At 41.9% G+C, this 18,749-nt stretch overlaps 1 protein-coding gene and 1 pseudogene across 6 annotated transcripts in view; both read right to left on the bottom strand.

The window, feature by feature from the left end:
* The window catches only part of PCGF5 (polycomb group ring finger 5), a 105,255-nt gene that overhangs the window by 35,255 nt on the left and 51,251 nt on the right, over positions 1-18,749 (bottom strand). The gene's annotated exons all lie outside the window — the stretch shown is intronic.
* On the bottom strand, positions 5,269-6,493 carry LOC308529143 (asparagine synthetase [glutamine-hydrolyzing]-like; annotated as a pseudogene). The gene has a single exon. The product of its transcript is annotated as an asparagine synthetase [glutamine-hydrolyzing]-like (transcript).

Here is an 18,749-nt window from a genome sequence, read left to right as displayed (position 1 = left end):
TCCTTTTACCATTTCTTAGATTTGAACTAGGCTGTTGCACAAATTAATAGAGTCATGTGTCATCTAAAACGGTGGTTCCCAAACTGAGATGGACACCACAATCACCAATGAGATTTTTAAAAGAACAGATTAATGGGCCCCATCCCAAAACAATTAAATCAGAATCTCCAGGAGATCAACAACAGGACTCTTAACTTTGAAAAGCTCTCCACCAAGACAGTCAAAGATAGATAACTGGGAAATCCTGGCCAAAGGAGGCCATATGTTACCAGTGAGTACCTCTGATAGATGAACCCATTCCAGGATTTGGCCCTCTGCCAAATCATAATCAGAAGTCACTTTACTATGCACTATCAGGAAATCAGTCATGGGACAAAACATAATCGAAAAAATATGGGATAAAGATACTCTCTCCCTGTAATGCAGAGGCCAAGGTAGGACAGCATAATGCTCTAGACCAGTGGTTCTCAACCTTCCTAATGCTGCGACCCTTTAATACAGTTCCCCATGTTGTGGTGACCCCCAACCATAAAATTATTTTTGTTGCTACTTCATAACTGTAATTTTGCTACTGTTATGAATCATAATATAAATATCTGATATGCAGGATGTATTTTCATTGTTACAAATTGAACATAATTAAAGCATAGTGATTAATCACAAAAACAATATGTAATTATATATGTGTTTTCCGATGGTCTTAGGCGACCCCTGTGAAAGGGTCGTTCGACCCCCAAAGGGGTCGCGACCTAGATTGAGAACTGCTGCTCTAGACAAAAGACAATCTGGAGGCAGACTGGATCTGAAACTCAGTCCTACCACCAGGCACATTACTTACTCTATGCTTCTATGTACGAAGCAGATAACAAGAATATCTATCTCACAAGGTTCTTGTAAGAATTAAATCAGATAATATATGTAAACTGTGTAAATAAGTATATTGTAATGTACTTATATTCAATGAATATTTGAGCTGTAACTATAAATTAGATCACCAGATGAGCATAAAATCATAACAAGGAGCATCAGTAATCGAATATTGAATGGCAACAGACTATGATTAGTTTGATGTGTCCATCTGAAATAACAGACGATCTTGCTAAAGGGACTTTAAATGTCTATTATATATTGGTATTAATCCTTTGCAGCTATGACAGCCCTAGAGATAGTCTTACAGCTCAAGTAAGATATTTTCTACACATTGCTTCACCCGAATGGGAACCGCCTATCTTTGCATGTATGATACTTCTTTTTCCAAGATTGACCCTTTACCCTAGAAAAAGAAGTATCATACATGCAAAGATAGTCAGTTCCCATTCGGGTGAAACACTTCTCTAGTATACATTCCTTCTTTAACTTTATATATTTAATACAATTCCTACTGGTCTAGGAGCTATCTTGTCCTGTCTTTTCACTTTGAATATACCTGCTCTGAAGTACTACTGCATGTTGATTTCATAGTTTAATAAAGGGCTATCCTACATCCTTATTTTCAAGTTCTTGAGAGGTGGGGGTGTTCTTCACAACAGGTACAAGGACCATTGTTGTTGCTTATCTTGTATGTATGATCCACCCACAAAGTAATCTACACAAATTTCTTTTCTTAACCACTAATCCTGCTCTCATACCATATAATAAAAGGGTAATATGCAAATCGACTGAACAGCGGAACAACCGGTTGCTATGATGCACACGGATCAACAGGGGGCAGACGATCAACACAGGAGATGCCCCCTGGTGGTCAGTGTGCTCCCACAGGGGGAGCGCCGCTCAGCCAAAGCCCAGAAGCCAGGCTCACAGCTGGTGAGCACAGCAGGGGTGGGGGGAGCCTCTCCCGCCTCCAAGGCAGTCGGAAATCCCCCGAGGGCTCCCGGACTGCGAGAGGGCACAGGCCGGGCTGAGGGACCCCTCCCGAGTGCACGAATTTCATGCACCAGGCCTCTAGTTGATAATAAAACAATAGTCTTTTCTCTCATGTCCTTGGTGTTATCACTCATAGGTAATGTTCTGTTTATTAAAAGTGATCAAATGCTGACTCCTTTGGTAAAATCATCCTAAGGTGTTCGTTTTATCTGTCAACACAGAAGCACGGTCCTTCCTTCCTTAGCACATTACCATCTTTATGTGCCCTTCTTGAGTAACACTCATTTTCAAAGTTTGCTTTGAAAACTTTATTATCTGCTAACAGTTTTTAAGTAAACTGTAGTCATCTGCAAAGAGAAGAGGGAACAGCTTCCTGATTTTAATACATATTCTTATTAAAAAAGTTTTCCAGTATTTGCAGGCCAGGACACCAAAATGTCCTGGAAGGTTGTACTTCCATAGACAGACTTAGAAGTCAGGGTAGAGTTTGGTAGCTCAGTGAGTGCAGCAATGCCCTCATAACCTCCTGATCAATATAAATTCTTGTCAATCATAATGATCACTTCTCACACATACTCCTGATAGCTTTGTTCTTCTGTACTTCAACTTTTCTACCCGTCTCTTCTTTCATTATACTTGCTCAGTTAAACTATTAACCCTGGCTAAATCCAACATACTCTGCTTCTATAAAATTATAGCTGTGGGAGAAAAACATGCACCACACTGATGGTATCTCACCTTAAATTCATGACCATGAACCTAAAGTGGGTCCTTCATCTGCCAGGTGGTCATACTCAATACCCCAAGTCCATTATGCCCTCCATCAATACTTCATACCTTCTCCTCTCTCCTCAAATCCTTAACATATTCTCCCCCAATCTCACTCTCCAATGATGACCTCTCTTCCTCTTTCACTGAAAACAAAAGGGGAAAAAAAAACTGAAACAAAGAGAAGAGAATTCATATCACCATATGACTAGCATCTGTACTTTGTGCTCTTGCCTGTTTCCAAAAGTTACATGTGCCTATCTGCAACCAGTCTCTGCTCTGTGCACTCAATCCCCTCCGGATGACCTAAGCACACTGCTTCAGTATTCTCCCCTTTCACTAGATTAGTCTTTTGCTATCTACTGAAGATTTAAACATATTCCTCATCTTAAACAACTGTTGACCCTACTTCTCTTGTCAGCTGTCACTCTATTTCAGAGCTACTTATACTCTCTCCAATTCTTCTCTTCCCATTCTGTTTTTCCCCACCTCTTTTTTAACCTTCATTAACATGAAATACTTACATAATCACAGTACAATGAGCAAAACCAGGGAATTTTCCATCCTCTCACACTTATCCAGACTTTCACTCTTTACCACTCCATTGAAACTGCTGGACAGGATTATCCACGACCTCTGTGTTGCTAAGTCCAGTGGTCTATTCTCAGTTCCATCCTACTCAACAGTTAACTCAGTTGATTCCTCCTCCTTCTGGACACTATGTGTACTTTGCCTCCCAGGATCCCACCCTGCTTTCTCCTATCTTACTGACAACTCTTCCTCAACGCCCTGGAGCTCCATCCTTGGTCCTCTATTCTTTTTCTACACTCACCCCCTTGGTACTTTCATTGTTTAAATATGATCTATATGCTGATAATCTCCAGACTCACACATCCAACTCCCAACTGACATCACCATTTGGGTGTCTCCAAAAATAGCCTCCTGATCTTCCACCCTCAGCCTTTTCTATACAATTGGATGACATCTTTATCCTCAAGTTTCTCAGACCAAAATCTTAAAGATATCCTTTAAGACTGACTTAACTCTTTGACTCTTTTTTCTCTTATGACCCCCACACAGGTCATTAGCAAATTTGGCTTTACTTTCAAAATATAATCAGAACCTGACCACTTTGACCACCACCACTGCCTTGGTACAGGCAATCACTACCTCTTGCCTGGACTATTGCAACCACCTCTTAACAGGTCTGTTTTCAATAGTAGTCTGAATGATGCTTTTAAACATAAATCAGATAATTCCATTCCTCATTCAAAATCCTGCCTGAAATGGGTCATAGCTCTAGAGCAGCGGTTCTCAACCTGTGGGTCGCAACCCCTTTGGGGATCGAATGACCCTTTCACAGGGGTCGCCTAAATACATCCTGCATATCAGATATTTACATTACGATTCGTAACAGTAGCAAAATTAGTTATGAAGTAGCAACGAAAATAATTTTATGGTTGGGGGTCACCACAACTGTATTAAAGGGTCGCGGCATCAGGAAGGTTGAGAACCTCTGCTCTAGAGTAAAAGCCAAATCCTTACAGTGGCCCTATGAGAACTGCACAGGCACAGTGGCTCACATCCACCCTATCACCTCCCTGTGCTCTCCTCTGCTCACTGCTGTCTAGCCACACTGGCCTGACCATTTCTCAACATGTCAGGTACATGCCTGCCTTAGACTCTTGGCTCCTTCTATTCCCTCTACCTGAAATATTCTTCCCTCAGTCGTGTAATTGGCTTACTCCTTTACCTCCTCAAGTCTATTCAAATATCACTTCCTTTTCTTTTTTTTTTTAAATGTAACTTCCTTAACGAGGCCTACCCAGAACACAGGCTTATTTTAAATTGTAACACCTTCCCACTGACTGCAATTCCCCTTACCAGCTCGACTCTCCCTCTTTCAATATCATTTATCACCTTCTAATATACACTATGATTTACTTATTGTCTACTGTATCACCCTAATGTATCCCAGGTGCCCAGAATCGTACTTGGAAGAGGAGGTGCTCGGTGAGTATTTATGGAATAAATGAGGACACAGGGTTAGGAACTGTAAAGGGAGCCAAGTGCACTATTGTAGTCAAGTCAGAAACCTGCCTACGCTTTCAAATAAAGGGGAGAGAGTCTGAGTTTACTAGTAATCTTTTTGACAACTAAAATGAGTTAAGTCAATATAAACTAAAATGTTTCAGTTTTCTAAAATGTTGAGTAAAGAAATGTCAGTAATGAAGCCTCTGAGGGAACATAGCTTTTGTTCACTGGTATTTAAATTTTTGATATAATATAGTAGTCTGGGAAAAACCAGTATGTTACGAAGCATCAGTACCTATAAAAAGTCTTCAAAGTATCGAAATGGAAATTACCTTTTGTTTTTTTTACAGGTTAGACTGAACTTATTCTTAATGTTTATATTCAATCTTTCTGTTAGATTGTTTTTTAGGTTTAAGACATTTTTTTACCCCATGATGGATGATAGTCATTGCCACCCTTCCAAGCCCCCAAGGCCTCTACCTTCACATTTACTTTCATTCTATAGCTTAGAAAGAGCTCAAGTTTTGGTGGCTGACTTGTGATGGGTCAGAGTGCGTGCAGAAGGGTCAGTGGCATTAATCCACCTGGGAATCCAGTAATGGGTCAGCCAGTCAGTCCGGCCTGGGTAGTGGCGTACAAGGACTTGACAATAGTAACAGCCTTCTTTAGTTTCAGGTGTTGCAGACCATGGGCAGCACGTTGGATCTCAACGGAGGGTATCAAATAGAGTTCCTTTAGAAGCCTCTTCCTCTCCTCCTCGGCTTTTTTCAGGAGAAGGTGCCTTGTGAAAATATATGTAACCCTGCATCAGTTCATCTGGATCTTTTCCATGCTGTGTTCTTCCTAATGTACTTGGAAACTGGATACATACCCACTGATGTGCGAACTGTTGTAATGTCATAAGCTATCAAGGAAAATATGACTTTCCACCTTTCTGGCAGCTAGAAAATCAGAACTGTCTTCCATGCCAATCACAAATGTCTGAAGAGGGCACTGGACTTGGGCCTCTTTTAGCTGCTTCAACAGGGTGGCAGCAACCAAACTGGAATCCAAGCCCCCTGATAAAAGATACCCAATCCTTCTGTCTGTCATCGAACATTTTAGTGGCAGTGTCAAAAAAGGATCTGGAGGCTGCTCTTTATGGTTTCTATCCCAATAACCGGGAAATTTCTCCACACTGTCACAGGGTGTGCAGAGGCTCACCTCTGCAGTGATTATATTTAACCACTTCCACCAACGCAACGTCGCCATTTGGCTTAAAATCCAAAACTTCATAGTGTCCCAGAAGAAAAGGCTCCACTAAAAAAAAAAAAAAAGCTGGAGTGCTTCAAGTTAACAAGACCTTTAGCTTCTGAAAACATAGCCAAAAGTCCATCTTCAATTACAGCTTTAAACAAAGGTCTTACTCCATAGGTGTCTCTGCCCAGGAACACTTTCTTATTGGCCGTATCCAGTAAATTAAATGCAAATACACCATCCAACATACAAATCATGTCTATTCAGTTCTTCCTTTGACATAAAGACGGATTATTTCACCATCCACGTTAGTGTGATATTCAAGTTCAAAATGGCATTGTAGCTTCTAGTGGCTGTAGATTTCTCTGTTGTAACATAGCCACAAATAAGGATATTTCTTCACTCAAACTGGCTGCATTCCAAACAGCTGGTCAACCAAAAACAACCGGGAAAGTCCAAAGCAGCAGTTGGTATATCCATTGACATTCTCAAAGCAAAATGCATCTGGACCCCTGTGTGCAACCTTCATAGCCTTTAGACACTGAACAGAAAGGCAGTCATTGCTGCTAAAGAGGGTCCAAATGTCACACATGGCGCAATGGAGCTACGGGCTCTCTGGGAGCGAGCAGTTCGAGTGAGCAGGTGGTATGCGATCCAGGCAGTAGCGATCCAGGCTGTGGACAGCAGGTAAACAGGGCTTCTGCTAGACTCTTAAACATACCTATGCACTGACCATGATTTCTGATTCTGAATACGTATTTTAGGTTACATATTTTCTTTCAAATTATCATTGGTATCAGTTCCAACTCATTCTGACATAGACATTAATTTCTTCTCAGAGGCCAATATAAAAGACAATTTCATTTTTATCTATCTTTTAGTGCCTACTATGATGCTTTGCTCAACTGTTTAAACATTCTTATTTAGTGCAGCGATTTTTCAACCTTTTATCTCATGGCACACACAAACTAATTACTAAAATTCTGTGGTACTCCAAAAAATATATTTTTTGGTGATCTGACCCAAAGAAAGGTGTAATTTTGACTCATTCACACTGATGGCTATTGTTGTGTTGGCTGTTGTGATTTTTTAATTTGACAACCTAAGGGAAAAGAGGTTAGTGCCACTAATAAAGAGTCAGGTATTGCATGTTTTAAAAATTCTTGTGGCACATGCTGAAAATTGCTAATCTAATGCACAGTTTCAAAAGCTAAAAGAACCATACATCTCATATAATTCTTCTTTGACATTAATAATGGATGACATCTAGATTAAGACCTATAATTATTCTTCCTTATTGAAAAATAATCATCAAAATGAGCACTATAATCACTTTCACGAATGAGTGACTAGTTTCTGCCAAAATACTGTTTGAAATATGTAATATCATTATACCAGTGATCTCATTTCTAGTATAACCCTAAAGAATTATATCTGTACCCACTGAGACTTTAATATAACTTCTTCTTAAGCCTTTGATTTTTTTCCTATTCTCTTAAAAAAAAGATAAACAATTTATTTAAACTAACAAACAAACACACAAAATAAAACCAAAAGCAGTTCATGTTTCTCCCCTACCTCTGGTAACCACCAATTTATTCTCTGTGTCTATCAGCTTAGGGTAAAAAAAAAACCAAACCAAACAAACTTATTTAGAATCCACCTATCAGAGAGATCATATGGTATTTTTCTTTCTCTAATTTATTTCACTTAGCATAATGTTGCTACAAATGGCAAGATTTCATTCTTCCTTATGAGTGAATAATATTCGTGTGTGTGTGTGTGTGTGTGTGTCTCTACCATATTTTCTTTCCCTATTCATCCATCGGAGGATACTTAGGTTGTTTCCATATCTTACCTATCTAATCTAATAAAAGACAAACATACAAATTGTACCTTCGCTACGCCTTAAGTCACGTCCACCAGCCAACCAGAGCAACTATATGCAAATTAACCCAAACAAGATGGCGGCCAGCAGCCACGGAGCTGGAGCGAGCAGGAGGCTTGGTTGCTCCAGTGATGGAGGAAGCCAAGCTTCCCGCCTGCCGTGGCTGGCTCTGAGCTCCACTCAAGGCAACAAAATTTCAATTATAGAAGATAAATACACCCCAGATACCTGCTTTCAGCCAGCCGTGGCCACGGAGCTGGAGCGAGCAGGAGGCTTGTGTTGCCCCTGGCGATGGAGGAAGCCAAGCTTCCCGCCCACCCTGGATGGCTCTGAGCTCCACTCAAGGCTACAAAGTTTCAATTATAGAAGGTAAATAAATCTCAGAATAAAAAAAAAAGAAAAAAACGAGAGGCTGAGAGCTTCCGTCGCCGGGGGGCTTGGCCAGCCAGAAAATGGCCCTCAGCCCCTCACCCAGGCTGGCCAAACCTCCATGGGGTGAGGGTCCCCACTGGGGGGGGGGGGAGGCTTGACCAGACTGCAAACAGCCATCAGCCCCTCACCCAGGCTGGCCAGGCACCCCAGTGGGGACCTCCACCCTGAAGCGGGTGTGACCAGCTGCAAACAGCCATCAACCCCTCACCCAGGCTGGCCAGGCACCCCAGCGGGATTTCCACCCTGATCTGGGACACCCTTCAGGGCAAACCAGCCAGCACCCACACATGCACCAGGCCTCTATCCTATATAATAAAAGGGTAATATGCAAACTGACCCTAACAGCAGAAAGACTGGGAATGACTGGTCACTATGACACACACTGACCACGAGGGGGCAGATGCTCAATGCAAGAGCTGCCCCCTGGTGGTCAGTGCGCTCCCACAGGGGGAGCTCTGCTCAGCCACAAACCAGGCTGACGGTTGCCAGTACAGCATTGGTGGTGGGAGCCTCTCCCGCCTCCTCAGCAGCGCTAAGGATGCGCGACTGCAGCTTAGGCCTGCTCCCCGCTGGCAAGTGGACATCCCCCAAGGGCTCCTGGGCTGCCAGAGGGATGTCTGACTGCCAGTTTAGGCCCGATCCCCTGGGGAGCGGGCCTAAGCCAGCAGGTGGTCATCCCCTGAGGGTCCCAGACTGCAAAAGGGCACAGGCCGGGCTGAGGAATACCCCCCCCCCCGAGTGCACAAATTTTTGTGCACTGGGCTTCTAGTCTATATATATATACATATATATATATATATATAAAGCCAGCAACCGGAACACTGTACGACCAAAATGACTGGTTGCTATGACACCCACTGCGGCCAGCAAACCAGCCATATCTGGGGGTGAGGCCGGCCGGCCAACCTCCTGCAGCCCCTCCCTGCAGCAGGTCCTGCCCCTGGTGGGGCCCCAGTTCACCCCCCCCCCCCGATCGGCCTGCAGCCCCTCCCCATGGCCTGCCTCGCCCCTGATCACCCCCCTACCCTAACAGGGGGCGGGGCTGGCTAGCCAACCTCCTGAAGCCCCTCCTCCCACCTGGTCCCACCCCAGATCAGTCCCCCCATCCTGAACAGGGGCAGGGCCAGCCAACCTCCTACAGCCCCTCCCTCTGGCCAACCCCACCCCTGATCACCCCCCCTACCCCAATAGGGGGCAAGGCCTCTGGCCAACCTCCTGCAGCCCCTCCCCCCACCTGGCCCCACCCCAGATCGGCTCCGCTGACCCCAATCGGCCCGCGGCTCCTCCCCCCAGCCAGCTCCACCCCTGATCACCCCTTACACACCAATCGGGGGTGGGGCTGGCTGGCTAACATCCCATGGCCCCTCCCCACAGCCGGCCCACCCTGTTCGGCCCCGATTGGGGCAGGCCAGCTGGCCAACCTACCACCATCTCCTCCTCCTGACAGGTCCAGCCCTGATCCACTCTGATTGGGGCCAGGCCGGCCGGACCCCACCCGTGCACGAATTTGTGCACTGGGCCTCTAGTTATAAATAATGCTGCAATAAACATGGGGGTTCATATACCTTTTCAAGTTAGTATTTTTCTTTTCTTCTAATAAAGACACAGAAGTAAAATTGCTGGATCATATGGTAGTTCAATTTTTAATATTTTAAGGAAACTTCATACTGTTTTCTATAGTAGATGCACCAATTTATATTCCCATTAACAGTGCACAAGGGTTCCCTTTTCTCTACATTCTCACCAACTCGTGTGTTTGATAATAGCCAGCGTAGTAGTTCTGAGATGATACTGCATTATAGTTTTAATTTGCATTTCCCTGGTGATTGGTGATGTTGAGCACTTTTTCATGTACTTATTGATGGCCATCGGTATGGCTTATGGCTTCTCTGGAAGAATATCTGTTCAAAATCTCTGCCCATTTTTTAATCAGATTTTTTTTTTTTCCCCACTGAGTTGAATGAGTTCTATAGTTTGGACATTAGCCTCTCATCAGATATATAATTTGCAATTATTTTCTCCCATTCAGTAGGTTGCCTTTTCCTTTTGTTGACAGTTTCCTGTGCTGTGCAGAAGATTTTTAGTTTGATATAATCCTTCCTACTTGTTTATTTTTGCTTTTAGTGTTAGATTCAGAAAATCATCACTCACCAAGAACTATGTCAATGAACTTACCACCTACGTTTTCTTTTAGGAGTTTTATGGTTTCAAGGCATGTTTTACCTTTCAAGTCTTTAATCCATTTTGAGTTTATTTTTGTGTATGGTATAAAAGACTGTCCAGTTTCATTCTTTTGTTGTGGCTGTCCAATTTTCCCAACACTATTTATTGAAGAACTTTCCTTTGCCCATTTTATATTCTTGGCTCCTTTGCTGTAAATTAATTGACCATATATGCATGTTTATTTTTGGGTTTTCTATTCTGTTCCATTGATATATGTGTTTTTATCACACAATATCACACAGTTTTAATTACTACAGTTTTGTAATATAGTTTGAAATCAGGGAGCTTGATGCCTCCAGCCTTGTTCTTTATTCTCAAGACTGCTTTGGCTATTTGGGGTCTTTTATGGTTCCACAGAAATTTTAGTATTGTTTGTTCTATTTCTGTATAAAATAGGGATTGCACTGAATCTGTATATTGCTTTTGGTGTTAAAATTTAATATTAATTCTTTTAATGGTATTAATTCTTCTAGTCTATGAGCATGGAATATCTTTCCATGAATTTGTGTCTTCTCCAATTCTTTCATTAATGTCTTATAGTTTTCAATTTACTTTCAACTCCTTGGATAAAGTTACTCCTGGTATTTTATTCTTTTTGCTACAATTACAAATGAGATTTTCTTCATTTCTCTTCCTGATAATCTGTTGTTAGTCTACAGAAACACATCAGATTATTGCAAACTGATTTTGTATCCTGCAAGTTTACTGAATTCATTTATTAGCTCTAACAGTTTTTCAATGGAATAAAAAGCTTTGATAGACCTTTGATTTTTATTCTAAACACAGGTCTTAGCTCTAAATATCAAGTGTTATAAAGAGTACATTATTAAAAAGTTTGATTTATATCTTTTCTTCATTATAATGGCTATTTATTCAGAATCAATAATAGATTCAGATCCTGACTGGGTATATAAAGACAGGTATACAGTCAGGAAAACAAAGAGGCTCATTATATATACACTAGAGGCCCAATGCACAAAATTCGTGCACTCGGGGGGGGGGGTCCCCTCAGCCTGGCCTGCACCCTCTCACAGTCCGGGACCCCTCAGGGGATGTCTGCCAGCCAGCTTAGACCCAATCCCCCTAAGCCGGCAATCAGACATCCCTCTCGCAGTCCAGGGCTCTTGCAGTCCGGGACTCCTCACTCCTTACTTACCTCCTGCCTGCAGTGGAGGCAGGAGGTATTGAAGGCAAAAGGACTTCTGGCTGAGCGGCACTCTCCGCTGGCGAGCGCAGCAGCAGTGGCGGGAGCCTCTCTCGCCTCTGAGGCAGCACTAAGGAGCAGCCAGCCCAGCTTCTGGCTGAGCGGCACACTCCCTGTGGGAACGCACTGACCACCAAAGGGCAGCTCCTGCATTGAGCATCTGCCCCCTGGTGATCAGTGTGCATCATAGCAGGCAGTCTTTCTGCTGTTAGGTCAATTTGCATATTAGGATTTTATTATATAGGATTTTAAATTCACATGTTGTTAAAGAATTTTTAGAAAATATAGCCAAGCAGAAAGAAAGAAAATTAAGAATATGACAATTTAATATGAAGGTGTGCCCAAGTCAGCTCTCCAGGAGTCAGAACCCAGGTCCGGCACTTATTAGCTGTGTCACTTTACCTTTCTGAGTCTTTGTGAATAATGCTAAAAAATGAATCTGAAATACTCTGCCTGCAAACCTTCTCATAGCTTGCTCCTTCCTATTATTCTGGTCTGCTCAAATGGTAACTCCCAAGAAAAAACTTCCTCTGTTTTATTTTTCCTCATAGCATTTGATACACACAGCATCTGAAATTATATTGTTTATTCATGTATTATCTGTCTCTCCTATTAGAACGTAAATCCTAGGAGGGCACAGATTATACCTGTGTTCTTTACTGTTCTGTTTCCACTGGCTAGAATAAAAACTGATAAAATGTAGATACTAATAAACATCTGTTAATGATTAAATACTACCACCTAACTAGAAGGGTCTTTGGGAAGATTACATAAGACAATGAAAGTAAAGCTCATGACCCCAAATATGACATTCAATAAATAACAGCTATTAGCTTAATCTTTCATTAGCATTTATTTTAATTACACTATGATTAAAAGTACAAGCTGCCTAGTTCAAGATATGCTAGTATTATAATGTCTGGTCCAGAGCAGTGTTTCTCAAACTTCAGTGCACCACAGAGTCACCTGGAGACTTGTCATTACACAAACTTCCAGCCTTATCCCCAGAGATCCTGACTCAGCAGACCCACAGTGAGGCCCACAGATATGCGCTCCTAATAAGCTCCCAGGTGATGCTGCTGGTGGATGCTGCTAGTCAGCACCTTGAATAGCAAGTGTATGTACCACGAGATTTTTAAACAGTGAGTATCAATGCATCAAAAGTTCTCTATAAACTTAAATACTTGTGTATTTATAATACTTGTTCAAAAACAATAAATGGTTGGTAGTACTTAAATTTTACCATTTTACAATTAAATTGTTCCTCCATCCTTCCATATTACCACATAAAATCATGTCACTTAATTGTCACATCAACTATATTTAACTATCAATTAACCCTTGTTCTTTGCATAAGTTAAAACCAAGTACATTGTGTTTTTCCAAATAATTCATTCTTAGGGGATTAATGCAATAATCTCTGAAAGGGCAAAAAGAAGAAAACTTTCCTGTATTATAACACAGAATTCTGTGTCTAAACCTTCCCTTTTTCCCTGAGAAAAGAATAACCACATTCTTATAGCATGCTAACCACAAAAGAGTTAAGAACCAATGCACTGTATTCTACACATTTTAACTATTGGAAAAAGGCCCTTTGTTCTTCTTAGTTTAAGTGAAAAGTCTTCCATTTTAAATAAACAACCTATACAGCCTCTATGTAACCTTAAAAAGTTCCTCAGAATCCAAGTGCAAAAGATAGAGCACCTCTTAACTTAGAGCCACCAATCTCCAGTCCTCAACCCAGCATCTCTCCCTCTCCCTGCCTAAGGCACACAAGACTCGCACCTATATTTTAGAAGGTAGTTTTTAAAAATTTGTAATTCCTAACCAACACTATCTACATGCCTTTCAAGCTACCTATCACTGCATTTGAATCTTAGAAAGGAAAAACACACAATAAAATAACCAAGCGACTGGCTATTTACTTATTCATGTAAGCCTTTTTTGAGCACTCAAGTATCAGGTACTAAGAATACACTTAACCCAAATCTGTCTGTGGTAGCAGGTGGATGGAATATCTTGGAGGAAATGATTTTTGAAGAATGGATAACTGCTAGCCAGGTATACAGGAGAAGTGCATTCTAAGCAGAACAAGCTGCTAAACAAAATATTTGCACATGGTGTGTGTTGGATGGTGGGACAGAAATGGGTCACACCTATGTAGCTTTAATTTTGAGGGCATTAGGGTATCTATAGGAAATTTTGGGTTAGCTGAAGAGTGAGTGATAAAGACAGCAAGATGTTTAAATGATCACCACTGTAACACTGGTTAAGAGTGGGCTGCAGTGACTGGTGAGAAGTAATGAGGACCTGGACAAACAGTCATGGGGGAAGGAAGTGAAAGGACAGATTTAAGAGATACTAAGGAGAGAGACCAGTCAGGACTTTGGCCCTGTTTTGATAGTGAGGGTAAATGGAGTCAAGTGTGGAATATACTTCTTGTTTGGACAATAGAGTGTTAGAATCTCATTCATTCATTGTTAGGTATGTTGAGTTCCACAGGCTGAGCTCACACAGAAAAGAAAAAGATCCAAATACATGTGTAGAAATTTCTTCTTATCTTATGAGAAGGTTTGCTTGATAGAGTTTTAAGTTCCCAATTATCTTTTTTTTTTTTTAACCAATCTAACCCAGAGGCTAGCAAAGTGCTATTTATTTATTTTTAAAAATTCAATAAGTATTTGTGAGAACATATTTGTTTCCTTAGGTCTGTTGGATTATTAAAATTATCTTATAGACTTACTAGGGGCCCGGTGCACGAAATTCGTGCACTGGGTGTGTGTGTGTGTGGGGAGAGTGTCCCTCAGCCCAGCCTGCCCCCTCTCACATACTGGAAGCCCTCAGGCGTTGACCCCATCACCCTCCAATCGCCTGATTGGCCCCTTGCCCAGGCCTGACGCCTCCACCAGAGGTGTCAGGCTTGGACAGGGGACCCCCATCTCCCCCCGATCACTGGCTCTGGCCCCCACCCAGGCCTGAGGCCTCTGGCCCAGGAATCATGCCTGGGCAGGGGACCCCCATCTCCCTCTGATCGTTTGCTCCACCCCCCGCCCAAGCCTGACGCCTCTGACCCAGGCTTCAGGCCTGGGCAAGGGGACCATCATATCCCCCCAATCCCCGGCTCCGCCCCCCACCCAGGCCTGATGCCTCGGCCAGAGGAGTTGACCCTCATCACCCTCCGATCACCAATCACTGGATCGGCCCCTTGACCAGGCCTGAGGCCTCCGGCAGAGGTGTCAGGCCTGGGCAGGGAACCCCCAGCTCCCCGCGGTTGCAGGCTCCGCCCCTGCCCAGGCCTAACGCCTCTGGCCTAGGCGTCCGGCCCAGGCAGCGGGGACCTGCAGTGGCAGCGGGGGGTGCCGCGATCGTGGGCTTCGCTTTGGGCCCAGGCAAGGGACCCCTAGCTCCTGGGACTGCCAGCTTTGACCGTGCCCAGCTCCCATCGCTGGCTCCACCCCTACTTCCTGATATCACTGGCCAGGGCGGCAAAGGCACCTGATTCTCCAATCATGGCTGGGGGGCAGGGCAAAGGCGGCTCTGGGGCTCTGGGTTTCTGATCACTGTCAGTGGCAGGGGGCTTCTTCCTGCTTTCCCTTTCGCCTCCCTGCACTGTGCCTACATATGCAAATTAGCCGCCATCTTGTTGGCAGTTAACTGCCAATCTTAGTTGGCAGTTAATTTGCATATAGCCCTGATTAGCCAATGAAAACGGTATCGCCGTACGCCAATTACCATTTTTCTCTTTTATTAGTGTAGATTAGTGTAGATAACTATAGTAAATGCAGATTTAGTTCCTCTAGTATTTTCTCATTTAAAACTAAAAACTCATATTTATGTTTTAAATTTTTAAACTTTCATCTCTTTATAGAATGTCATTGGCCTGCTGAAGGGAAGTGATAATAGTAAGCTTTTATAAGTTTCCCCCCCAACTTCCTGCCAGGATCCTGGGGCACAGCTAGCCCTGCCATCTCTGGCTCCCCCTTCCTTCTGATTGGCTTGCCCCTTTCTCCTCCTTCTACTGAGCTGGAGAGCTAACAACATCAAGGGCTGCTGCAGTGAGCCATCCTGCTGGTCCTTCTGGCCCTTCTTTCTACATCTACACAGAAGCCAGTCAGTGTTAGCTCCAGAATTTTTCAATGGGAGAATGGGAGAGCAAAAACCTCTCTGATTTGAAGAGAGAAAAAGAGCTGGCATGCCTTTGCAGAGTATTTTGAAAGAAGAGTAAAGCAACTTCATTTATCCATATCAAAGCAGGGAGAGCCACTCATGATCCCTATTTCCGACCCCAATGCACCTCCATTGCCCCAAAACTAATGTCCCTGCCTGAGAAGACCTAGGACCTATGGCTTTAGGAATTTCAGAAAACACTTTAGTTCCTTCTTTTGCATTCCATTCTACTGCAATAACCTGACACATACCTGTTATTATATCATTCTGTTTTATTACTAGTATTTTCATCACACTTACTAGTAATAACATCCAATTTTATTTTATACATTTCTTGATTACTTTATCTTTCTTCACTTGACCAGAACGTCCAGAAGGGCAGATTCCACGTCTGGTTTTTTGCTCACCACTAATAAAGCGCTATTTACATATTTCAAACTTGAACAGTAAGACCAAAATCTTTTATTTATAGTTTCATAATAAGAATTATTCTTTACTTATAGTAACATAAAAGTATAGTCTTTGTACAAAGTTATCTTAAGATATTCTTTTTATATGACTAAGTCACGATTGAAAATATAATGGTGTATCACATTGTCATTTAACACTTCTCACTTTCCTCCTGTCCCATTTGGTCATCTTACTTTTCTATTTTATACTGCTCCCAAATCACAATGCCACTGTATCTGTCCCACATTATCCATAAGAAAACCAGGTAATATCAAAGACCAACCAATGACTGAAAAACACTACTTCGTGGTGCTATTTATTTTATCAGTACTAATAAGAGAATATTTTACAAGTGAAATAATTTTTGCCTTATATAAGCCCTATTGTAACTACAAAGAAAAAAAATACATAGAATTCCAAGGACTGGATGTGCATAAAGGTTAGCATTATGGAATCCTCAGACACTGGGTTGAGTACCTGACTCCATCAACTCTGTTCTTTGTTCTCTGTTGATGATAAAAGGTCACATTTGTTTTTTTCCACTGTCTTTTAATCACACTGCTGCCATTTTTATTCTCTCTCAGTAAAGGGGCTTGTTAACTTCCAAGTGATTTTTCAGGACAGAATGACTGAAAATGCAGTTAAACTGTCACTCATCCTTTTATACCTTAAATTGCTGTTGCAAGCATAAACATAACCCTTGCTTATAAATGGGTTATTTATACTTCTAGAATCTTTTGTTTTCCCTCCAAAAAAGTTACATTTAAATTGGGATTTCATTATGCCCCAAATATTTTTTGAGAAGAACAGATATAAAATCTATATTATATAGGTAGAAAATGAAAAACTTGTGCTTTCTTATTTCCTTCCAAACGCTCTGGCAGTTATTGCTGGAGACATCCAAATACAAAAGCAATGCACACATGTTAGAACCAGAAAAGCAAAACAGAGTGTGGACCATGTCCAGGTACCATGCTTGGTATCGTGGGAAACATGGAAGTATAAGATAAAGTCTCCACTCTAGGGTGGCGACATCCTGTTGGCTCTTCCTCCAAAACACATCCACAACCCAATCACTCTTCCCTACCTCCATCTCACACCTCATTACCCTAGGTCAGTGGTTGGCAAACTCATTAGTCAACGGAGCCAAATATCAACAGTACAACGACTGAAATTTCTTTTGAGAGCCAAATTTTTTAAACTTAAACTATATAGGTAGGTACATTGTTATTAACTTAATTAGGGTACTCCTAAGGCTTAGGAAGAGCCACACTCAAGGGGCCAAAGAGCCGCATGTGGCTCGCGAGCCACAGTTTGCTGACACTGGCTAGGTGAAAGCCCTGTAATCTTCCACTGACCTGTAGCAATGGTCTTCTAACTGATTTGCTTTTCCTTGAACCTGCCAAGGACATTCCTACCTCAAAGCCTTGTATTTGATCTTCCCTCTGCCTAGAATGCTTGCTCTTCCCATATATTCACAGAGTTCAATCCCTTCAAGTTTCTGTTCAAATGTCATCATATCGAAGAGGCCAACCTGACACTCTATAAAATAATCCCATCTCTCCTATCTACAAACTGCCTCTGTTCCTCTTCATAGCATTTATCACTAATGTGACACATATTTATTATTAGTTTCCCCTAAAACTCCTTGAGAGCAGAGATATTTTACTATCTTGTTCACTGCTGTATCCTCTGTGCTTAGAATGGTGCATGGCACACAGTAGGTATTCAACAAGTATCTGTTGATGACATTTAACTGGTAATTGTTCAAGTTAAATAATGATATAGGACAATAGTAAATTAGTACTTCAAGACAGTTCATAAGCTAATTGCCAATTGAACAGCATGGGCCAGTAACAACCAAGGGAATATACACCAGCATCACCTGGAAAGGTTTTTCAAAATACACTTGCTCAGACCTCACGACAGCCAACAAACCTCTCCAGGTGGAGTTCTGAACATGAGTATGTTTAAACTGTTTCCTAGGTGATTCCATTTTTTACAAATTGTGATAAAATACATGTAACATAAAATTTGCCATTTTAACCATTTCCAGGTGTTTATATTTTGCACCCCTGTTTAAAACTATGGTATAATATTTCAGTTCAGCAGAGGTAATATAATTGAATGGGAGGATTTAAAAGAAAAAAAAAAGAGACCATTTTATCTTAGAAAGAGCATGGGCTTTGGAGTTGAATACAGGTCCACTACTCATTAGCTATGAGACTAGGCAAATTACTTAACTCAAAGTTTCCACACCCACAAAATAAAGATAACCTTTTACCCTCTCTTTCTTCCCACTCCAAACTGCTCCAAGGTTACTCTAAAGGTAAAATGAAATCTAGTAAATATATAAAGTATTTAATTTTGTGCAAATAGGCATTAAACTAGAATTATTGGAATTACATTAATTGAAATAGAAAAATAAATTCATATTGGCAGAATCACAAAAGTAAAATCCTAGTATAAATGGCTAGAAAAATT

This window comes from Myotis nattereri, assembly GCF_964212035.1.
Source record: "Myotis nattereri genome assembly, chromosome: 13".
Classification (NCBI taxonomy): domain Eukaryota; kingdom Metazoa; phylum Chordata; class Mammalia; order Chiroptera; family Vespertilionidae; genus Myotis; species Myotis nattereri.
This window is presented reverse-complemented; position numbering and strand designations above follow the sequence as displayed.